The sequence below is a fragment of the Typopeltis vanoorti genome, chromosome 26 (assembly GCF_054136105.1).
Source record: "Typopeltis vanoorti isolate ZY-2024b chromosome 26, IOZ_Tvanoo_1.0, whole genome shotgun sequence".
NCBI lineage: Eukaryota > Metazoa > Arthropoda > Arachnida > Uropygi > Thelyphonidae > Typopeltis > Typopeltis vanoorti.
This window is the reverse complement of record NC_143574.1, coordinates 11445005-11468586: the sequence shown is the minus strand read 5'-3', so window position 1 is coordinate 11468586 and position 23582 is coordinate 11445005. Positions and strand designations below refer to the sequence as shown.

The window sequence follows — 23582 nt, the reverse complement described above, 5'->3', positions numbered from 1 at the left end:
GAATTTATAGTTACTAACTTCCTGCCAACAATTTTTCTCCAAATCAATCTGTTACCTGTCAAGACACCAACATTATCAGATCTTATATTTGTCTTCTAAGGAATTTTCACTGTATCAATCCACCTATATTTTGGTCTTCCTCTGGGTCTTTTTCCTTTAGAACACTTGTTTTACTAATTTTCCTCTCGCATTCTGTTTAAATGAACATACTGAGATTAGCTCTGCTGACAATGTCAAGTTCATTTCTAATATCCTCATTTTTAATATATTGCCATTGATGCCATCTGTTCATGCCCCTAATCTTTCTCAGGACTATCATATCTGAGATCTCTAGTTTTTGATCAAGTGTTTTATTTTTAAACCAGCTCTCAGATCCATACGTTAAAATTGGTTTGAACCCGTCTTGTATAATGCTAATTTAGTGCTTTGACTATCGTCCATGCAGTTAGCCTAGTGGCTATGCGTTTCGCAACCATATGCCTGGGGAAGGAGTGTCCTAGGTTCGATTCCCATCGATGATGCGAGGAGCTTAAGGATCTTCCTCAGCCATAGCCAAGTCATCTGGTCTTGGGCATGGACAGCAGGATTTTTCCCGCCAGTTTATCTGGTGTTTTTCATCCCACAAGCAGGTAAACCGGCCCCGTGAACACACACGGATTACAGTCAAGAATACTAACCCAGCCATAGGCCTGATTCGTCAGCTATGCCGGTTCCGGAGCCCAGATAAAATTTGGGGGGGCTGAGATGGTGTCGTACCTCCCCGTAAAGGGGACTCACGACCATTGTGCCATCATAGGATTATTATTATTATTAGTGCTTTGACTAATTTCTCTACTACCAATTCTTTTATTCCATAAAAATTTATTCAGTTGACTTCCTACATAATAGTTTAGTTGATTCTATTTTCTATTTCCATATTTAATTTACCATCACACTAAAAATCGTGCCTAAGTAGCTGAAATGTTTTACTTGTTCTATACATTCTCCATTCACAATGAAGTTGATATTTTCAATGCTTCTGCCTATTTCTATTGTCTTTGTTATGTTACTGCTGACTTTCATACCATATCTATTACAACAGTTATTCAATTTAGTCAAGGAATCTTGCAGACTTGTACTGGATTTATTTAGAAGTCATTTCATTCAAACAAAAGAGAGAGAGAGAGAGAGAGATTGGTTGAGCAACTAAGGCTATAAAGCAAGCCTATTATGTTAGTAAATTGCTTGCTTCTTGGCAAGTTGCAGTCAAGAGGATGTTGTAACGTTTGTCCTACTGCTGAAAAGGCTTAGATTTGAATGCCCTGTATGACACAAGGAACATTTTTAAGCTCTTTAACAGTAAATCAGTCGCTCTCATATAGTCTTTGCAAGTTTTTCTTCTTGCAAAACAAACTAGCCAGAACATGCATTTAAGAGGCATTAGTTGCAAACAATAATTACAACTAAACCAATTTGGATGGCTTGTATCCAGATCTGGTTTTTCAAACTTTTGGCGGTCAAACGCCTGCTTGTTTAGCGGGATGAAAATTGAAAATTTTCATCCTGCTAAACAGGCAGGCAGGGCAGAGGATAAATGTAATTTTTCCTCTTTATCTATCTTTTCCCATCAGATGTCATCCTCATCTAACCATGTCTCACTTATTCCAACAATTTTTGGGTGAACAGATTCAATAATGCAACCATTTCATTTGCCTTGTTTCTTACACTTCTAACATCTGTATACAAACACAGTAGCTTATTCCCAGATCTATAGCTTTTCCACTGATACCACTTATCTGATGTGTGTCTTCTCCATGCGTAACTCGAGCCATTTCTTTTTCTCCTTATTCATCTTAGAACCTTCAAATCCAATTGTTTTCCCTTGATCCCAGGTCATCCCCTTCTCTTTTTGTGTACACATGCATTCACATCCTTTTGGAGCATCTACTTTTCTCACACCGTGTTCCTCTGTTCAACCTGAGCCTTCCCATTTCCCTGTCTTGCACACTTGTTCTCTCAATTCTTTATACTCCTGCCACTCACTTCTTCATTTATAATCACCTCTTCAATCTCTCCTGTCCTACTCTTCATTCTTCCACATTGCTTCCCACTTGATCAGATCATTCTTTGCACTCACTTCTCTACCTTCCAGCAGCAGTCTCTCCGAATGACTTGTGCAAAAACCACTCAAATACAGTCATAGTTGCTACTATACAGTTCACGTCATCCTTCAAATCCATTCTACATATCAAGAAACTACATTCCTTTCTCCTCACACATTTCCACTAACATATCATTCATAATCCTTGCTCTTCGCCTCATCTCACCACTGTTACATCACAACCTCTTGATATTCAATCTGACGCGTTCTTTGTTCGCAGTAAAGTCATTTGTATTACAAATGACTTGACTGCAAACCTATTTACAACTACCAACTCTTTTGCTCACTTACTTCTCATGCAACATGGTAGACATTATGTAATGAAACAATTATAATGAAATGCATATCAGTGCATTTCATTCTAAAAGAGTGTGTCCCAATACATATTTATGGAAACCATGAATATAGAGAACAAAAAGAAAAAATAACTCAAAAACTGAATTTTTATGCAATTCAGTGAAAATCAGTATAAGAGATGTGAAAGAAACACCAAAAAAATTGTACACAAACAGTTTAATTCAGTAACAAATGGGTACATGAAGACAATGGTCAAATAAAAATGGTCAAAATGAGATTGTCAAAGTGCTTCAATAATGAATGTGGTCATCCCTAAATACAGCACTAATAACGCTTTATACCGTTTATAGTAGTGTCAGAAGCCGAGTTGGTAGTGATCATTGCTCCTGCAAAATTATAAGTGCTTCAAATTTTTGGGTAGAGAGAGAGATCGAGACCAACATGGCTGCCTAGAGCATCCCAAATATGCTCAATATGATTAAGCTCAAGAGACCTGGCTGGCCATTCCATTACTCACACAATAGTCTTCTTGAACATGTAATGCTTGTCCATGAGATTCATGGGCGAGGACAAGCATTACTGTCTAGTAGGATAATTGTTTCCCCTATCAGATCCACATATAGAGAAACATGAGTCCGAGACCTACCTCATCTCAGCATTCATGGTTATACTGGAAAACACACAGGTTGGTGCATCCACCCAACGAGATGCCTCCCTCAACAATTATTATTATCATTTCGGGCGACTCCAGGAGTCCTTAGACTCATCGAGGGAGGCGCTAAACATCATGTCCACACAACTATGCGATTACATTCTCACAGTATCTATCATACCTTGTCTTGAACTCGTTCACCGTCATAGCACCCACAACAGACTCTGGCAGCTTATTCCACTCATTTACCACTCTAAAAGTAAAGAACCCAGCTCTAACACCCCTGCTAACCACACTCTTGCCCAGCTTCCATAGGTGTCCCCTAGTTCTCCCACCACCAGTCCTGATCTCAAAAATATCCTCTGAATTAATCCTATAGAATCCCTTTAGCAATTTGAATGTCTCAATCATATCTCCCCTCCTCTGCCTATCAACTAGTTTCTGCAACCCACAAATCTTCAACCTGTTCTCATATGGTTCATTCCATAGACCTGTTATCATCTTAGTCACTCGCCTCTGGATCCTCTCCACCTCCTCCCCATCAAGAAGGAACCGAGGTAACCAAATCTGGGCACAGTAGTCGAGATGAGGTCTTATCAAGGCTCGGTACAGAGGTACAATAACTTGCTTGTCTCTGCTCATCAAGGTATTTTTCAACAACCAAGTGAGCTGATGAGCTGATTTAGCTACTTTTGCAATGTGCCCCCTAAACTTCATCTCCCTATCCACCAACACTCCCAAGTCCCTGGCCTCATCAATCTCTTGGAGTACAGTTCCACCAATGTGGTATACTGATGCTAATCTTTTCACTCCGAAATGCATAACCTTACATTTTGTCACATTAAATTGACATCCATTCTCCTTAGCCCAGAACTCCAATCTATCTAAGTCATCCTGCAAGACTTTGACATCTTCTGCATTCACTATTGCCCTACCCAACTTTGCATCATCAGCGAACAAATGAATTGTTCCACTTAGATCCTTCCCTATATCGTTAATGAACAGTCTTTTGGACTCTACTCCTGAATAAACTACTCTTTGATATCTCTCCATCAACCAACCGCCTATCCATCTCACCAATCCTATATCCATTCCCATGTCGTAGTTTACGGATTAGAATTCCATGTGGTATCCTGTCAAACGCCTTTGCCAGGTCCAGCAGCATCACTGTAAACCCATTTCCCTTATCCAGTTCAGCCGTCACCTTGTTATAAAACTTGAGCAAGTTACTGAAGCATGATCTACCCTTCACAAAGCCATGCTGTCCCCTGTACAGTATCTCGTTTTTATCAATCCATTCCTGTATTTTTCCCTTGACTACTTTCTCTAAGACCTTGACAACGACTCCTGATATGCTGATCGGTCGGTAATTTGCAACTGCAGTCTCGGATCCTCCTTTATGCAGTGAAACTATTTTCCCCTCTTTCCACACCTTCGGGTCTAAACCAGACCTGAGACTCGGATTAAACAACATGGTCAAGGGCACTGATAATTCTTTAGCCGCTTCACGCAAGACCCATGCTGGTATACCATCCAATCCCACAGATGTGTTCACATTAAGGTTCTATAATAGACTAGTCACCTCCACTTCATTCATCACTATTCCCGTATAAACTAATAGTTCCTTCATTTTTTTCAATGTCACCACCTGGATGATATGCTTTTTCAAAGTGCGCGCTCAGTATCTCCACTATATCGACTGATTCAGTGACCTCCTTACCATCGTCATTCCTTAAAATCATTTTGCCGTGTACAGTTTTTTTCTTGCTTGCAGCATATTGAAAGAACTGTTTGGGATTCTCTTTTGCTTGCAAAGCTAGTTTCCTTTCATAATCCGCTTTTGCTTTTTTTACCACACTCGTTACCTTTCTGGCCTGCAGGTCACCCCTTTCTTTAAATTCCCTCCACAGTTGTTTCTTTTTTTGCAGCTCAAGCTTAATGGTGTTATTCATCCATTTAACCCCTACTTGTTTTACTATTCGGACCCTAGGTATACAATCAGCCATTACCTCCTGTAAATGCTCCTTGACCACTTCCCATGCTCTATCGACATCCAGCCCTTGCAGTTGTACATGCCATGGCACTGATCCAAGCAATCTCCTAAGCTTGTCATACTTGCCAGCATGGTAATTCCACATATACCCTGTCTTAATCGAAAATTCCACACCTTTAGCCACTTCCCAGGTCAAGACCTTATGATCACTCTCACCAATAGGTGGCAACATGGTCATATTCATTACAGTCAAATTCTCAGATGCTATTACCAGGTCAAGCACTCTCACACCCCTAGTATTTTCAATTACATGTTGTCTCAGATAGTTATCCCTTAATAATTGAATAAAATCCTTTTCCTTCCTCACATGTGTCCTCTCCTCCTTCCAATCAATGTTACCATAGTTGAAATTCCCGAATAATAATTACCCTCCTTCCACTCATTTCATCAATTTGTTTATGCATACTATCTCCACCATCTATTCCATCACCTGGTCTATAGCAGCACCCAACTGTATATTTTATTCTGCCAGTCTCAATCTGACACCAAATAGCCTCAAATGAGCTCCTTTCACTATCCTGCGATACAACTTCCATCCCTATATTGATGCGTTATTCTAAATGACCCATTCCCATTTTTTGTCCTTAGTGCTGGCTCGGGTACATTATATACATTCTTAAACTCAACTGTCTCACTGATGTCTGCATATCCCCCATCCTCCTTGGTAGTTCTAGTTTTCCTGGTTCTGCACATCCATTTTCATTTCATTCAGCAACACTCTTTCCAGTCTTCGCACACCAAGTCCATTCAAATGCAGGCCATCCATCTTGTATAAGTCCTTTCGCCCTTCAAACTCATTCCACATGTCCACGAATTCCACACCACACCGTCTGCATAACCTACGCATAATGTCATTTGCGATTATGGCCCTCCTCCTAAACTCCTCTCTGTCATACCGCGGCAACAGACTAACCATTCTAACTCTGTCACTCTTTTCTTTCGCTACCTTTAACAATACTTTCAAGTCCTCTCTCATAAAAAATTTATCACCTTTCAATTCATTCGTACCCGCCACAATTATTAATTCTTTCACCCTCTGTTTTTGCACTCTAATACTTTCACTTACATCCTTAAATTTTGCACCCGGTAAGTACGATTTAGTTACACTGCCATCTATCACCCCCTCTTAATAACGATTCACCATACAACATTCTTTCCTTCATTTCAGAAACTCTCTCATTCTTGCACTGTTTTTTTACGTTAAACAATACATTGTCTCCAACATAAGTTTCCCTTTCACAGATATTAGAGGATTGATAATGTGTCCTTGGTTCCCTCCAGATCAAAGCATGTCTGGTATTGCTCAGTAGAACAAATCAGGACTCACCTGTAAACAATACCAATCCCCATTGTTTTTGGATCCAGTCGATGTGGAGTTTAGCCCGTTTTAAACATATTCTCCTGTAGTGTAAGGAGAAGGACAGGCAGACTACCAGTTGCCTAGCATATAAATCACCTTTGTTAAGCCATTTGTGCATCATGGAAACAAATACCAACGTTCCTGTGGCAGATGTGAGGTTAGATTGTAGCTGATTCAGGGTAGTACTCCGTACCTGTTAGAGCAAGCAGATAATCGAAGACATCAGTCACACATTGTGGTGTAGCCTGTGGCCTTTTTCACATCTCTGGGATGCTGTTCGTGACTGTTGGAATTGGTTCCAGTCTGTAAAACATGGAACAACTCCCATGCAACCAGAGGTAGTCAAGCTACCTCTGCCTGACTTTGGCCAGCTTTGTCTCACAGCCATATCCAAGAATTATGCTGTCTTGTTCTCACTCTAAACATGTAATGGAAAACCATTTCATGCCTATAGCATAAAAGCTCACATTTTGTGAGCTTTTATGCTATAGCTAATTTACATATACTGCTGGCAGCAGCACCACTCATTTGTACAAGATAACCAAACTCACCATCGCTTTTTAAATAATGTACCTGACAGATTTTTCTTGTCCTTTCCTCCATGAGTTGTAATTTTTCACTTTGTTGCTTAATTTATGGAAGCCAGTGTATAGTTAGATACACATACAGAAACCATGTCAGCATTTTTAGCAAATGCTAAATTGGATAATTATACAAAATTTTAATTAGCAGTCAAAACCAATCACACCTCCCAGCTGACACTTCTAGCCTTTCCTAAGCCATGATCACATTAATTTTATAGCAGATGACTGAAAAAATATAAAGCATCTTTTTTGCTTAAATACTCTAGGTTTGTCCAGATACTAAGAGCAAATCACAAACTCTTTCACACTCACAATCACAAAATCAAAAATTGCTTGTTCAGAAAACAGCAATCTCTCCAGATGCCTTCATCCTTCCTCATTCAAATGCAAGCAGTTTCTCACATACAGTTCTCTTCTGTCCTCAAAAATGCCCTCTAAGCATCCCCATATTCCAATCCTCTCTTCTGACACATTCTGGCTATTATGCTATTCAATATTACTGCTCTTCTGCTCAGCTCGTCACTATCATTCCTGGGTAACACACAATCTTTCCTCTCTGCATTTTTTTTTTGCACAACCTCAAGCAAGAATCTCAGATCTCTCGCTGCCCGATTCACATTGCCTCCCAAGTCATTTGTGCCCACCATCACAATAATTTCATCCATCCTTTCATCCCTCTTAATTGCCATAGCCACACTTTCTATCATCCCTCCAGGCAAACACTCCTCTGGCATCCTATCTTGCACAGCACGGATCATCGCATCTCCATACATCACACCTCTTACCACTCTGTTCCTTGACTGCTCACCTGCATCCCTCACTCTCTCCTCTAACCTGTTCTCTCTGTGTTCCCTTACTTATCTGCTGTCCTGGCATCATTATCCCTTTTCCAGCACTCCCTTGCATTCTTCTCATTTCCTCTCTGACTGTTTTCATTTTCCCCTCTTTATCATTCCCATAACTTTCTCACTCCCTCTCTTCTACTGTTTCTATTCTCTCCTCTTCTATTATCCCCAAACTCTCTCTCACTCCTACTCTGATATGCCTTGCATTCATCTCTTCCATTCTCCTAATCTCATCGTTCATACTTCTCATCTCGTTCACAAGGCATTCCACCTCCTCTTTCAGCTCATCTATCCCTCTGTCCAAGTTAGTCACCTACTCTCCATTCGTTCTCCCAATCAAGACCATCTCCGAAAACTTCAGTCATTCAAGCCTTCCACATCCGACTCTCTTTCTCATTCATAGACCCTTTTCTCATTCATATTTCACTAGTCATTCTCTCCTATCACACTACTCGTCTCCTGACGTTCATTTCCCATCCCTGATGCAACTAGATCATTTATTGAAATATCTAATTCACTTAATTCCTTCCGTTGCCTACATTTTGCGCATGTACACCCCCCCTTTCTCTCACCTGCCACATATCCAACTCCCGGGATGCATACATGCTGCAAACACTTCATGCCACAAAGTCCTTTATTATGTTACGTATAAACCTATAGAACAGGTAAAACATTTCAGCTATTTATGCATTTTTTTTTTTTTTTTTTTGTAAAAATAGCAAATTAACACGTTCGCTGCCAACTACGAGTATACTCATAGTTGGTATATGAGCCTCACAAGCCAACTACGAATATACTCGTATGACACTTACCGCTGGCAACGAGATTACTCATACACTGACCTTGAAGAAGTGAAAGTACTTGGCGTACGGAGCGAGCAGCAATACTTGTAGTTGGTATATGAGCCTCACAAGCCAACTACGAATATAATCGTATGTTGATTACAGCTGGCAACGAGATTACTCGTACTAACCTTGAAGAAGTGAAATTGCTTGACATGCAGTAACAAACTATGCCCGAGGAGCGTGGCAGCAAACGTTTAAATATAGAAATAAACAAAATTACCAAAGCTGGTATTGGAAGGAAGCCAAATGCATAAATACATAAAAACACTACTAAAGTAGCTATATAGAAAAGTGTTCAAACCGATCACGGAGTGATCGGTTTGAACACTTTGTGTGGACACCACAGATGAGTTCTAAAAAAAATTATGCAAGTGAACAGATAACATCAATAGCAGAATTGTATTAAAAATGAAGATATTAGGAAGAATTGAACATTGTTAGCATTCAAGAAGCAAAGGAGCAAGTCTTGTATGGCAATTCAATCATAAGAGGTGTAATCGCAAGGGACTGACAAAATCATACTTTCCAGGTGAGACTATTAGAGCACAAAAGGATAAAGTGAAAGATGATCATATTGATTTTTTGGTCCCCCCCCCAGAAACTGGGATTTTCATTCTAGAAAAAGCAAACCAGTCAGAAGAAAGAACAGATACAATTAACAGACATAATACAATACACTGGCCTCAGGTGTTATGACCATGATTCCAAACAGCTGCAATAAGTTAGCTGAATACTATATTTCAAGGAAAGTGTATGGCATCACCCTAGCAAGGTCAGTAAATGTTGCTGCAACATTCTGCACAAAACGCTTCAAAAAAAGACCCGAGATTACAGCATTCGTTAGAGAATTAGTCACCAAAAGATTTCATAAAATAATGTTCCATGATCAACAGTGGTTGTATTTCAACAATCAAAACAACTGATCAACCAATAAAAGCAAGGTGGCATTGCCATTCCCAGTGATGTATGTATTAACTGTCTGTGATGTTTATTAATAGTGTTGTGCATTTTTAATAGCATAAACAATGTATACACCACATCAATGAGTGTGGTGTTGGTTTGGGTTCTGTTAATGAGATTTTAAAGTGTTTTAAAGAGACAGGTACCTTTTCTCCTGACAGAAAAGTAAAACATGGGCAAAAAAAAAAAATGAAAACTACACTTACTTAAGACTAATCAGGAAAAGTAAAATGAATCCAAGATTCATTTTACTTTTCCTGATTTACTGTCTGCTATAGACTTAAATATACTTGGCAGCTAGCGGAATTAATGTTTATGACATGATAGTCTATCAAAAATTGTTAGAAGCAGGAAGAACTGCCCAAAGATCAACGACTGTTGAAAGCTATGCAGAAAAAGAGGTTAAAGTGGGCAAAAATGTACAAAGATTAGACTGTTTTGAAGTGGAAAAAGACCATGTTCTCAGATGAGTCATTTCTTTGTCTAAGGAGAACAAGTACCCTATGTTTGCAAATCAGCAGCTGAGAAGACTGCTGATCACTTTCAATAAGCTCTTAAACATCCAACTAAAAAGATGTTCTGGGGATTATTTTACATCCAGTTTCTCTTGTGCTTGTTGACAGTGTGATGAAAAGTGATGACCAATACATAATATTGGAGAAAGAGTGGGCTCACAGATCCAGAAAAGCAAAGAACTCATCTGCCAACAGGATCTCGCTCTATGCCACACTAAAATTTAAAAAAAAAAAAAAAAAAAGTGAGTTCCTCAAAAATCACATCCAATTGTAAAAACTTTATGTAGCTTAGAAATAGCAAAGCGCTTTGCATGGATTTTTACAGAGGTCAAGTCCCACGAGAACTGTAAATAACCTTGTTTGTTTCTGTTTTTTTATGCTAGATATTTTTTTATAAGTAACCCTATGGGAATTAATTGTATTTACTACTTTAATTAAAGTTTATAGAATGTCAAAAACAAAGGCAGCTCTTTGCCATCGGAACCTTGTGTAACAGCTATGTATAAAGAGCACAAGAAAGTTGTTTTCGATAAAGTGTGTGTAAGAGGTGGTTGCAGGCTCTGAGCATAAACATCTTCAGACTTCGGAGTTTGTATCAAAGAGATCCGCTAGTTTCAGAAAAGTTTCCTCTGCCCGACAAAACAAGGAAAAAGAGTGCATGGACGAGAAGAAAGAACGGGCCGGCCTTATCAAAAGGATCAAGGAGAAATGCCGATTTTCTTTGGGGTTTACAACCCTTAGTGCAAGGCCTGGAGAACGGGAAAATAAAAAGGGACTGAGCCGAACATAGAGGCAGTCGTCGGCAGAGAGTCATCAGAAATCGGCAAAAGAGGAGACCAGAAGTTACAGCGAACCCGAGCCAACAGTGTTGGATGTACTTTTTGCCATAGGAAGTCAAAGGCCGCAGAACAATCTTCAAGCCTGTATGCTGAAACTTCTTGCCTGACCTTTTTGAATACCGGAATAATTGCAGTCCAAAGCCCACTAGTAATCTGACGAACCCCCTTGAAGCAAGACTCTCCAGATGAAAGCCAAGGCGTGATGAAAGAAAAGGGCATAGAAACTTTAATGCAGAACCTTTCGAAGAATGTGTGAACAAAGAGCCTCTGTAAGTTCCATCTTTAATTGTAAATAACTTTTGTAATCTAGGAGATATGTTATAGATGAACTGATAAGAATTAGTAATAAGGAGTATCTAAGAAAGTCCTCTGATTAGCCAATCTCTTTGAGAGTAAATTAGTGTCAGTAATTGAATTAAATATGCAGAGGAGTAATTGAGTAATTAAATTGTATAGTTATCTAGTTTTGAAAAAGGCAAGTGGTTCTTTATGCTAAAAGTCTAAAGCAGAGAGAGAGAGAGAGAGAGAGAGAGAGAGAGAGAGAGAAACCTCCCTATCACTTATTTAATGTACTTTGTATTATTGTAATTAAATGTGTTTTATTTATATGCAAATATTGCTGCCTGATTTTTTATTTTACAACTGCACTGTTTCTAAAAAAATCGCACTTGTGAGCGGGGAAACAACTAAAGTAATAAAAGCGCAGTTTAAGTACTTAAGAACCACGACTGTTTATATAAACTTTGTTGAAGGAACTCATGCTAGTAAGAGAGGGAGAGAGATCTACCAGATGTATTACTAAGTCTTCTTATAAATAATACTGGTGGTGCAGTCTTACAAATAAATTTTCCAGTGTTCATAGGCATATGACTAGTAAATACGGAAGGTGGATAAACATAGTACACAGTAGAATAAGTAAGGAAGGTTATGAGAGAAAAGGCGTGCACTACTAATTAGAAAAAAGATATAGAGTACAATATATAGGAAAGATAGAAAAAAGATATTATATAATAGGCAAATAACACTTACGTTTACAATAAATAACACATAATTACACAATTGCTTCAGTGGCCAGGTAACTCTTCCAATTAACCCAACAGAAAATTTATGGACCATAGTAAAAACAGACATGGAAAATTAAATTATGATGCAAAGATAACTTAATACAATCCATTATAAAAGTATGGTTTTGAGATGCAGAAATAAGAAAAATGTGTTTTACATTAGTAGAGTCCATGCTAAGAGAATTAATGAACTTATTAGGAGCAGATCAATTATTAGATAAAGCTTAAGTTGAATGTTGTACTTATTTTCTTGTGAAATTAAATTTTTTCTTTAAAATATGAGTTTGGATTAACCACGTCGCCGTCAATATGGATAAAATACATCACTCCTCTACACTTCGTATCCATTGCATATTTTAATGTAATATCAATGGTATTACAATTTTAATATGCACTTCACATCCATGGTAACTTGGATGTATATATACATTTAAAAATAGCATTTGAGATACTTTTCTTCCAGATTCAAAGACAAATTAATCAAAAATATTAGGCAGTTTATTCTGAATGATTTGCCTTGATCATCTAACCGAGAGTTAGAAGAAAGTGATGCCAACAGATCTGCCTTATCTTTGAGTGATGGTCCAATGATACTACATGGTGAGATGTGGAAACAAGGACAGAAGGATCGACTGCTAGTTGAGCAGAAAGTACACTTATTGCATATCACCCTAGAAGTCCATGGATTTGTCGATTTTTTTTTCCTCATATAGGCTATAGCGTGAGCTGAGTGAGAAGTTGGAATTTTTGCCACTGACTTGAGCAATTGATTATATGCTACATTTTCATCATGAACTGCAAAGGCACAATTTTTCGAGAACTAAGGTTTGGGGGCAGCAGAGTAGGAGATAGTCCTCATTGGTTATTGGCTCAGAGAACAGAAGTTTGGATCAGGAGAGAAAAAACAGTAATCTGACTATAGCAAAGCCACACAGAAATCCCAAAGGCCATCCATTTGTCACTGCTGAAGTCATATAGGACACAAAGCTGAGAGTGGGAGGAGTGATCTGTAAAAAAAGAGATGGATATGATTATGGTCAGAGCTGCCAAGACAAGACTTCAAATACACTGCAGCAGACATCTACAACATATTTAAAGGGAGAACTCATTAAGAAAAGGTCTAGTGTTTGAAGAATGAGGAATATCTGGTATTCTGGTCAGTAGGTAAACTTCACCACCACTGACAGCAAAAAAAAAACTCAGCTTCCTTTCCTGCTTGATTTATGAAGTCAGAGAATGAAAGGCCATCTGTGTTATGAATATTAGTCTCCTAGGAAGATATTTCACAATTTGGATAATCTTACAGTACAAAATCAACAGGAGGGGGAAGCAAAAAAAAAAAAAAAAAAAAAAAAAAAAAAAGCTGCAGCAAAGAAATCTTGAGCAGATCAGATCAAAAAGCAGGGATTCCAGGTCTGACAGACTTTGGCAATCTGACTTGCCAAGTGTAGATTCCTCTTTTTTGTGGAACAGAACAGCTGAGCTGGACTATAGTTGCAGAGGATGTCAAATGGGATTCAGTTAGGAATAGCAGATTGAATTCTGATGCCTGTAACCTTATGTGATTAATGTTTGTATCAATGCTCTAGATGGTGTTAAATGGATGTACTTTATTGGATGAAATTTGTATTGGTGTAGGAATTTGCTTTATTGCTATTCTTGTTGTATTTTTAATGTTTTATAATGGAAGATTTTTTTAAATCTACAGCAACGTTAGCATCTGTTTGCTGGTGTAGGACATTTAAGAGTAGGAACATGCAGCTGGGGTGAGGGAGGCGAGTGCTAATTTCCATACAGGTAGTGCTCGGATTCCAATCAAAGTATAGATTCGACACTGTTTCCTGAACACTGATATTCTCTGATGCTCCCTAATTCATTAATAAGTGTTAGGCATGTCCAGCAAGGCCATCACTTACACTGCATGTAAAAGAGGGGGGGGGCTAGAACATGAAGACCCTACCCTGAACACAAAGCATAGCTGAAGTCACCTCAAGACAGTAGTGTTGCAGATGAACACTATATTACCTAGATATGCCTATAAGGTGGCAAATAATCACCTTGCCAGAGCACCATACATTGAAAAAGGGATGACTTGACTAGATGGGACTATATATTGCATATTACCAGTCCATTAATTTACAACTGTTTCTTAAAACTGTTCTTGTCATATTTGGTACAGTTCTAAATCAGGTTTCTATTACTGTAGATATTTCATACTTTTCATACATAATGTATGAAAAGCATGAAATACTGTTGTTTGGAAAAAAGATTTAACACTTAAAGCTCTTACAAGCTCAAAGTTACAAAATGGTCACCCCTGAGTTACTTCTTTATGTGGATTGCATCCAAGAAAGATTGTAAAACCTACATGAGTGAGTCAATGTGAAAACTGCGCTAGACTAAATATGAAAAACTATCTAGTACCTAAAGATATTCAAACGCTGATGCCAATTCAATTCCAGAATATCTGTAGGATGGAAAACACACTATTTGGTCAACAAGGCGACAAAGACAATGGGGCCAACATTTGCTAATTCCTGTGTTTTTCCAGCTAACTTCTGTTTTTTGGGAACCTTTCTAAGAGGGAACCCTGTATGCCCAAGTCATACAGAGATGATTCTTCACATTCAAGTCTTTCAAATCAATGCAAATGTCACATCCTGAACTGCAGACCAACCCTAATATGGTTATAAGTAATTGATTACTCCAGGAACAATTAAGTCTATGATGCAAACACAACATCTGACTGCAATGTTCACTGGCCAGCATCTTTGTGGCCGGAAAAGCCATAGCGTCCAAAAGATGTCAAGCGATGTTCCTCACTTCTTTGACAAGATTCAAATCTTTCCTGACCAAATGCATCATTCTTATAGCTGGAGCACAGAGGCAAAAACACTTACAAGTTTCGTATTTGTTTCAGCCTAGGATAACAGCTTATTATGGTATGTTTACAATGAACACTATTAAATTTATTATTAATAAACAAACATTCTTACTTCTACATGTCAATGTTCTCCACGTCATTCCCATAATCCACTGTCCTCCTCACAATTTCAGCAAAATGTCAATTAAACTTCAAGTCTCTATTCACCACAACCCCAAATCCTTCATCTCCTCCACCTTCTCCAAATTTTAAAACCTTACACCGACATCTCCCCTGCACCCATTCAGACAATCAATTTAAGCCCAGCTCTACTTCTCACCCAATCAAACTTTGCATCATCTGCAAACAACTATATCACCATTTAAGCCATTTCCAATATCATTTACATACAAATTAAACGACAACAATGGTCCCAAAACAGACCACTAGGGGATGCCACTAGTGACTTCCCTCTTCTGGGATAACACTCCCTCGTACACAACCTGTTGATACCTATCAGACAGCCAATCACCAATCCAAAGCTAATCTACAATCCAACCTCATCTGTTCCAATTTAACTAATAGTTTGGTAATCAATCGAAACCTTAGCAAAAATTAAATTTTTTACTGTATATGCATCCCCCCTTGTCCAATGTATGTCGCCTTGTAATAATAAGTAAGCAGATTGCTAAGATGATCTTCCTTTAGAAAAACCCATGCTGTCCACTCAATTCTGAATCTTTGTCCTCACTAAAACCTTGACAACTTCAGACTTCACTTGGACATTCAGAGCACTGGGCAGAAAATACATTGCATCAACACCTCTCAGTGGTTATCTCAAAGTATATAAATTAAAATCTTATATAAGAGTTGTAAATTCAAAAGCCTGGTGCAACCACATTTTTGTTCACTGATAGCTCAGCACACATTTCATCCAGTAACAGTAAAATAAATTCAAATTTGGAAAATCGTCTCAGTATCATTAATTAACCACTGTTAAAACATGAATTATTATCAAGAAAATCGAGTCGAATATTAGGAAAAGTGCAAAACCACACCAAACCTTTCAATGATAAAGCATGACTGGTATGGGATGAATAATAATCAGTGTGGATTCTATGGAGATTATCAGTTTATGATGCACACGAAAAACCCTCCAAACAATGAAGTGCTACTTTGAAAATTTTGCGCTTGAAGTAAAACTCAATCTAAGTTAATGATGAATTTTCTCCCCCAACTATTCCCAAGACGGAATGTACCAAATTATGAACAATTCCATGAAATACTATCAGCTATTAACTCAATGCCTGAGCAGTTTTGTAAACCGCCACAATTCCGCGCCTAATTTCATTTTCTAAATGTTATTCACGTTAGCTCAATGTTTGCGTATAGTTTTGATTTCGGTTTTCCGCCATTTTTTCAAAGCATGTCAAATACAATATATAATATAATATAAATACTGTATATATATAAATATGCCACTATCCATGCTCGAAAGAAAACGCATTTATTATTTCATGCTCGTTTATTTATATTACATTCGAAACATTCACAATCCCCTTCCCGTTTCTGCTCAGATTTTTTATATATTTCATACATTCATCGTTTCAAGCCAGTCGCGTGCGACCAGTTCACCATAAAATTATCGCGTAATAGAAATTGGAATGATTTTTTTATCACATCTGCTGGAAATCAGTTGACCAAAATAATAATAAACTGATCAGATAAGTTTCTATTAAAAATATTAATACATCATGATGAAAATAAACAACATATAGGCAAGAAATAAACGCAGAATGGCATATTGATAACATAAGGAAATCCAATATAATTAATACATATAAAAATTAATGCAAATTACCTCTGAAAGTCAAAACTATTACATAAACCAGGCCGCACTATGTAACATAAAAGACACCTACCAACAGAAAATCATAAACTGATCTCAAAAGTAGTGATTGCCGCTTGATCGGCAATAAAGCTACCATCTATCGGAGAATATAGAAAGGTGCAAGGCGTCGATTATCAAATAAAATATTTCAGAACCAAAATATATATGAAAAAGAATGATTTCTCGTCATATGTTTATTAAATTCAAAAAAAAAAAAACAATATTAAGAAAATAATGAATAACAGAGGGATTTTTCTGAATCATTTTCATGAAAGGGCTAATTAATTCGATTGTAAACTGGAAAAAGCAAGCTATTTTGGTAATGGAGCTACTCATCTGTCCCTGCTAAACTAAACATAATATTTAAATTAAATTAAATACAGTACTACATATATATATATATATATATATATATATATATATTAAACAATGAAAATAAAAACTGCAAACAGGAAAGTCTATGCATATTTAACGTGAAAACGATGATCACAGCAGAATGACAGTCTGGGAGATTGCAGCTTAAATTATTCTTTAAATGTACAGGATTGAGGATAATTTTTCTCTTCAATTCTCATGGTAACGGAAAATGTTGCTAGATCTCGCAAAGGATTGTATGACTATGGTTTTCATCATCAGAATTGGCAGAAAAAAGGATATGGCTGGATAAAGCACTGGATGTGTTCTCTTGTAAGCAATGTCCCTCCTGTGCTCTTCCATACGCAATTCAATAGACTTATCCATCTGGTCAAAGTAAGGAATGTCGCAGTCACACCATATCTTATACACACCAGGATATTTTAGATTGTGTTGGCTAGGCTTTGGACTGCTCACTAGAGAGCGGATCTTAGGAAACAGAGTAAATAAAGTTCTAATATTATATTTTTTGAGCACCTTGGCTAATTTTTGGGAAACTGAGCTTATGTGTGGTATAGATATATTGCCTTTAACATTATTCATTTCTTCAGTATGGCGACTAGGAGGAATAAAAAGGAATTTTTTTGTAATTATTTTAGAATAACCATTCACTCTGAAAGTAGATTTAAGAAAATTGATTTCTTAACGAAGTTCATCTGGTTCGTGAAGAAGAGAGCGAGCTCTATGTCCCAAAGTAGAAATAATTCCAGGTTTCTGAGGAGGGAAATGATGGGACTGACTATGGAGATATCTATTGGTGTGTGTAGGTTTTCTGTACATTGAAATCTTAAGTTTTTCAGAAGAACGGGGTCGGTTTCACGTCCAGAAAAGGCAGGGAACCATTAGTTTCAAACTCAGCAGAGAAGTGGATATTCGGGTGTTGACTATTGAGATGTTCAAGGAAATCAAGGAGAGAATCACGTCCATGGCTCCAAATGAGGAAAATGTCGTCCACATATCGTTTCCAAATTCTAGGCGCTAAGGAATAGGAAGATATAGCTTGAACTTCAAAATCTGAATGGTTAATCTCAAAAAATTACTAAAAAATTCTTTTTTTTAATCCTCCTAGTCGCCATACTGAAGAAATGAATAATGTGAAAGGCAATATATCTATACCATACATAAGCTCAGTTTCCCAAAAATTAGCCAAGGTTCTCAAAAAATATAACATTAGAACTTTATTTACTCTGTTTCCTAAGATCCGTTCTCTAGTGAGCAGTCCAAAGCCTAGCCAACACAATCTAAAATATCCCGGTGTGTACAAGATATGGTGTGATTGCGATATTCCTTACTTGATAAGTCTATTGAAATGCGTATGGAGGGGCACAGGAGGGACATTGCTTACAAGAGAACACATCCAGTGCTTTATCCAGCCATATCCTTTTTTCGGACAATTCTGATGATGAAAACCACAGTCATGCAATCCTTGGATAGATCTAACAACATTTTCCGTTGCCATGACGAATTGGAGAGAAAAATTGTAGAATCTAGAGAAATCATCCTCAACCCTGTATATTTAAATAATAATTTAAGCTACAACCTCCCAGACTGTCATTCTGCTGTGATCAAATACTGGGGCTCACGAGATGCTATACGCACGCACGCACTCACCGAACAATGTGGCTAACGAAGGAACAGCTTCGAATACATTAACTACAACGTTTTCACGTTAAATATGTGCAGTGACTTTACCGTGCTGTTTACAGTTTTTATCTTCAATGTTTAATGTTTTTTTTTGTTTTATAAAAAAACCTGAAAAAGGCTATAAAAAGCCAAAACTAGTGGTGATACTAACAAACATTTTTTCTTTTCTCTCGCTTTATGTCATTCAATTCTTTAAAAAAAAATACATACATATCAAGAACAACTATTCGGCATTCACACAGTATCTATCATACTTTGCTTTGAACTCATTTACAGTTATGGCACCCACAACAAACTCTGGCAGCTTATTCCACTCATTCACCTATCTCCAAGTAAAACACCTAACTCTAACACCCTTTCCAACCACACTCTTGCTCAGTTTCCATGGATGGCCTTCTAGTTCTCCCATCGCCACACCTGTTCTGAAAAATTCTCTCTAAATTATCTTGTAAAAACCTTCAGTAATTTGAATGTATCAATCATATCACCGCTTTTCCGTCTATCAACCAATTTCTGTAACCCACAGATCTTCAACCTGCCCTCATAATGTTCATTCCATAGACAAGTTATCACCTTGATCAATCGCCTCTGGATCCTCTCTACCTCTTCCCCATCAAGAAGAAACCCAAGGGCCCAGATCTGGGCAAAGTAGTCAAGATGGGGTCTTATCAAGTCTCGATAAAGAGGAAAAATAACTTGCTTATCATTTCTCGTCAAAGTATTCTTCAGTAACCAAGTAATCTGATGAGCTGATTTAGCCACTTTTGCTATGATCCCCCTAAACTTCAACTCCCTATCCACCAACACACCCAAATCTCTGGCTTCGTCAACCTCCTGGAGTACAGTTCCACCAATGTGATATACTGCTGCCAATTTGATACACATCTGTGATGCATTTTGTGGTGAATTTATTCATCCCAAAATGCATCATCTTACACTTAGCTACATTAAACTGACATCCATTCTCATTAGCCCAGACTGCCAATCTATCCAAATCTACCGCAAAATTTTGACATCATGTGCATTCACTATTGCTCTACCTAACTTTGAATCATAAGTAAATAAATGACCAGTTCCTCTCGGATCATTTCCTATATCATTAATGAACAAATTAAATAGAAGTGGTCCAAGAAAAGAACCCTGAGGCACACCACTTAGTAATAGGCCTTCTTTTGGACTCCACTCCTGAATAAACTAATCTCTGATATCTCTCCATCAACCACCCTCCTATCCATCTCACCAACCCTATATCCATCCCCATGTGCTGCAGTTTACTGATAAGAATTCCATGTGGTATTCTGTCAAAGGCCTTAGCAATCCAGCAGTATCACTATAAATCCATTAACCTTATCCAGGTCAGCCGTCACTGTATTAAAAACGTGAACAAGTTACTGAGGCATGATCTACCCTTCCCATGCTGTCCTCCATACAGTAGTCCATTTTCATCTATCCATTCCTGTATTTTGTTCTTGACTAATATCTCCAAAACCTTGACAACGATTCCTGATCGGTCGGTAATTTGCAACAGCAGGTCTTGGAACCTCCTTTATGCAATGGAACTATTTTCCCCTCTTTCCATCCCCACGGGACTAACCCAGAGTTGAGACTTAAATTAAACAATATGGTCAAGGGAACTGACAATTCCTTTGTCGCTTTACGTAACACTCGAGCTCGTATACCATCCAATCCCACAGATGTATTTATATTAAGGTTCTGTAATATACTATTCACCTCCATTTCATTCACTTCAATTCTTGAATCAGACATTCGTTCTGTCGTTCCTGCAATATCATATATGATATACTCTTGCAAAGTGTTCGCTTAGTAATTCTACTATTTCAGCTGATTCAGTTACCTACCTGCCATCGGCATTCCTTAATATCATTTTGCGTATACATTTTTTATTTTACTTGCAGCATATCGAAAGAACTGTTTGAGATTCACTTTAGTTTGCATTGCTAATTTCCTTTCATAAACTGGTTTTGCTTTTCTTACGACACTAGTTACCCTTCTGGCCTGTGCTATTCGTGTGCCTGCAGGTTCACTTTTCTCCTTAAATTTCATCTAGATTGTTTCATTTTTTGCAGCTCAAGCTGAATGGTGTTATTCATCCATTTAACTGCCACTTGATTTACTCTGCGGATTCTAGGTATGCAGTCAGTCATTACCTCCCTAAAACGATCCTTTACCAAATCGCATGCACTATCAACATCCAATCCTTGTAGTTTAGCATGCCATGGCATTGATCCAAGCAATCTCCTAAGCTTGCCATACTTACCAGCCCGGTAATTCCACATGTACCCAGTCTTAATTGAAAATTCCACACATTTAGCCACTTACCAGGTCATGATCTCACGATCACTCTCACCAATTGGTGGCAATATGGTAACTCCCAATCCTCCTTTGTTTCAGGCGCAACTAAGTTTGCACCTGAAACAAAGTTCAAGTCTAAAGATGGTACAACACCAGGCAACTCATTGTAAAGGTTACGGATTTTATACGGTTATAGGAGGTTCATGCAGCTTTTTTTCTTTTAGAATTTTCTTTAAAGCGCTTTCTCAAGTACATGTAAAAAACGTTTGGTGATCTCACCATAAATTGCACACCTTGGTTTATGGTGATAATCATAGGGTGGTCGAATAGGTTATTTGTGTAAAGCTAACAGTGCTAATTTCTTTAATTATAATGATGTTGAATGGATCGATGCCTTGTACTAGTAGAGCCTGTAAAACTGTATTATATTTTATGATGTCGGTTTTTTAAAGTTGATAAATAGAAAGCAAAGAGGGATTTGGTATTCTTTGCATCGTTCACTGCGTTGAGTGACTATTTGTATTTGCTCTATTGTAGAATATCCTATTTTGAAACCTGCTTCTTCCTTACTGTTGTTTGCTTGAAGGATGGTTTTGATTCTATTTGATATAATGTTTATCATTAATTTGTATATACGTGATAGAAGACATATAGGAAGAAAATTCTTGATGTCTTCTATGTTATCTTTTTTGAAGAGAAGAAATGTTTCTGATTTCTTCCATTTTGATGGTATTTTCTCTTCTTTTAGGTACCAAGTAAATCTTTCGCTCAGAGCTTTATAAAGTTGTGGTCTCTTGTTGAATATCCGCAATTTTCATATGATCAGTGCCTGGAACTGTATTGGTTCGTGTTTTTGTGCATATTCCATTTCAGCTAGGAGTACTTCTGGTGCATCGCATATATCATCAAGTTTTGGTTCTTCGGATAATAAACGATATTTTGATGCAGAAAAGTCACTGTAGAAGTCTTGTGCTATCTCTTCCATTTATGATCTGTTAGTGTGTCTTCTTCCATCTTGATCTAGTAGTGCTGCTGGATTGATCTTTTCATAATTAATTCTCTTTCAACACTTTTTAGATTCGGTGGCAGTTCTAAGCCTTTTTCCCTGTAGGTTTGATAGTCCTCTGGGATCTTCTTTCTTAATATTTTGCAAATAATTTTATATTTAAGTTGAGTTTGGTTTATCTTTCAGTTCTCTTCTTTCTCTTTTAGCAAACTCAAGGCTTGTATGGGGAGTCTTCATTTTTTGTGAATGTTTTTGATTGATGTTAGAATTTTCCAGGAGAGTTTCATAATCTTTGTTAGTGTCATATTCGGTAATATTCTATTTTATTTGATCAACAGATTGCTTGAACAAATAACGATCTAAATATTTGGGTCTCTTTGCATGGTTTAAGTTTGCCAGTATTTTTCATCCTTCGTTTGATCAATTTGTAGAATGGCTCTCAGTGGTCGGTGATATAAATAGATGTAGAAATACTTTCTGCAATTGTTCCTGTCTTGAACAATTCTTTTGCAGGCTGATAGAATGTAGTCTATTTCATTTCTTATATCGCCATTTGGGGATGCCCAAATGGGCATCCCCAAATGGCGTTTCCAGGTCCACCTTTTTCCTGCTCTTTTTTGGACGGCTCAACATATGCGGACCATACGAGGTCTATTACTATTCCCTATATCCAGGACACCTAAAAAAAGGACTTTAAAGAAATATAATTTCTGTTCTGCTTTTGAACCTCATTTGAAGCCTATCTTCTCTACTCTCCTAAGGATCCTGTTTACAAGGTTTCATGTTCTTTCAACATCATACTGTGGTCCAACTGGGAGATCTGCTAATATTCGTCTTCGTGAAAACAATGCATCCGCCGCCACAACTATGGTCAGTCAGATCTAGTTGACCATTAGTTGAATACCGTGCACAGAATATGAATGGGGAAAAAATTTTTACTGATTTTAGAATCAGTAGCAACAGATTTATAAAAAAAAAGAAGCCTAATATATAGAAATATAGTTGGATTAAACTTCCCAAGGTTTAGGAAATTTTATTCTTAGCCCGTCGCTCTCAATAGATAAGGCTACACCCATAGAGGGCTCCCTCATAGGACTATAGGCTCAAAATAGTCAATATGACTGACATGTTTTATTACAATTTTAATATTATATTCCATAGATGTCTCTGTGACAGAGTCGAAATCTATGAACGATTAAACCTATTGTTTAACCATTTATTTGTGCTGCATTTATTCCATTAAATTTAAGCATGAGTGTAAACCAGCAACCAGGCTTAAAGACTCGTTAACTAGTAC

General features: G+C 37.6%; 1 protein-coding gene across 1 annotated transcript in view; it reads right to left on the bottom strand.

Annotated features, from left to right (window-relative positions):
* The window catches only part of LOC150092324 (ATP-dependent RNA helicase DDX3Y-like), a 168658-nt gene extending 151685 nt beyond the window's left edge, over positions 1–16973 (bottom strand). The window contains exon 1 of the mRNA XM_090415154.1: positions 16879–16973. The gene's annotated coding sequence lies outside the window, so the exon portion shown is untranslated. The remainder of the gene's footprint in view (positions 1–16878) is intronic.
* Between the last annotated feature and the right edge of the window lie 6609 nt (positions 16974–23582).